The following is a 2,157-nucleotide window of genomic DNA, read 5'->3' as shown; positions in this document are numbered from 1 at the left end:
AGGAACCGTGAGTTGCTCGCTCAGTTGAGCAGAACAGACTGGGATGCGGTAAGACCAAAGACCTAAAACAGTTGGTGTCTTAGTTGTAGGAGCTAACCAGTGGACGTACGTGCTTGTTCCGAGTGAATGCTGACGTCATAGGGAATCCTTAGCCACTCTGCCACGACATCATCAAGTCCACAGGAAAGCTTCTCCGACCCTGTAAGCCGGATTGACCTGATTGTTGGGTCAAGAAACTGGACTACCGTTTCTCTCGACCCAAACGTGGAACATCGCAGTCGGGCTATGCAGCCCACACTGTTCATGTCTGCCATTATAAGACACGTCAATAAAAATTACCAAATGGGTTACTCAACCTGGCACCGGAGTGAATTCCAAGTCACACGCGTGCTTGTTCGCAAACACCAGCTACGTGGGTCCAGTGAAGAATGTCTGGCTGTGAAGCCTGCACAGTGGCCCTCAACTTCATAGGTTGAGTGTGTCGCTCGCATCAGCTGATCTGTACCTTCTAAGATAACTTGGATCGGTTTCAAGGATGTGTCTATCTGAGTGCGGTGCAGCACCTTGTTTCGGCCGCCGCGGCCTCGGCGGACGCAGGCAACATGTACCAGCCTAGGATCGCCACCGGCTTCAATCTGGATCCGTAGTCCGTCTTTGACGAGGCACAGAGACAAGGGAACCGCGTCCACGATCGTTCTAGAGGTGAAGAAGCCTTTACGAACAGTAACGACCAGAATTGGGTTCGGGAAGTCCTTCACCAAAGGGTAATCCGGATACAGGCTGACCTTCGGGCACGCCTGCCGGCTCCCCTCGCAGTTGTCTTGGCAGCGGTCCTCCTCAGGGTTCTCCTCCTCAGGGTTCTCCTCCTCGAAGTGGAATGTGTGCACGATTGGTACATAGTAGTTGTGCGTTGGATGGTGCAGGATAAAGTGGCTCGGCTTCTCCCCGTCTTCCAACCAGGTCTCATGAATGCTGAAAGACTCACCGCCCTGACCACCCACGAGAACTTCTTCGCACTTTCGCTGATCGAAAATCGCAACGACGTGGTGTGACGAGCACTCCAACTGTACCCATTTCTGCGTAGAGCGGTCCCCAGTCTCGTCGCTATAAAGACCACCTGAACCCACTGGTCTGTTAGTTCCTCTACCCGTCTCCAGATCCGCACCCCCCGGAACTAACCCGTCTTTACCGTAGGACGCAACAAAAGGTAATAAATAGCTGATTTACTGGACGAAAAGACAAAATGAACGAATGACGCCTAACGCACCTTCATAGGTACCACCCAAGCATACACCTGGCCTTGCAATCTGATAGCTGGTTGGGGGCTGGCTGATAGAATTTGGTAGAACCTCTTAAACTTATATGCAGAACCTCTGATCATCGAACGTGTTTTTATTGATTGACTCCTGTACCATCAAAGCCGTAAAGGGCTGCCTCATGTTAGCTAGCGGGGAATGCTGGGCTGTGAAGCCTGCACAGTGGCCCTCAACCTCATAGGTTAAGTGTGTCGCTCGCATCAGTCGATCTGTACGGCCTAAGATAATTTGGATCGGTTTCGAGGATGTGTCTATCTGAACGCGGTGCAGCAGCTTGTTTCGGCCGCCGCGGCCTCGACGGACGCAGGCAATATGTACCAGCCCAAGATCGCCACAGGCATCAATCTGGACGCGCAGTCCGTCTTTGACGAGGTACGGAAAGAGGGGAACCGCGTCCACGATCGTTCTAGTGGCGAAGAAGCACTTACGAACCGAGACGAGAAGAACTGGATTGGGGAAGTCTTTCACCAAAGGGTAATCCGGATACAGGCTGACCTTCGGGCACACCTGCTGGCCCCTCTCAGAGTTGTCTCGGCGGCGGTTCTCGTCTTCAGAATTCTCCTCCTCAGGATTTGCCTCCTCAGGATTTTCCTCCTCAGGATTTTCCTCCTCGTTCCCGAACTCGAGTGTGTGCACGACGGGCGCATAGTGACTGTAGGTGGGATGGTGCACGATAAAGTGGGTCGGCTTCTCTCCGGCAGGTACCCAGGTCTCTTGTATGCTGAAGAACTCACCCGCTTGGCCGCCCACGGATACTTCCTCACACCTTCGCTGACCAAAAACTGAGGCGACCCCGTTCGGGTGAGTCGGGCACTCCAACTGGAACTGGGCAACTGTACCC

The sequence above is a fragment of the Gregarina niphandrodes genome (genome assembly GCF_000223845.1).
Source record: "Gregarina niphandrodes unplaced genomic scaffold scaffold00026, whole genome shotgun sequence".
Taxonomy (NCBI): domain Eukaryota; phylum Apicomplexa; class Conoidasida; order Eugregarinorida; family Gregarinidae; genus Gregarina; species Gregarina niphandrodes.
This window is presented reverse-complemented; position numbering follows the sequence as displayed.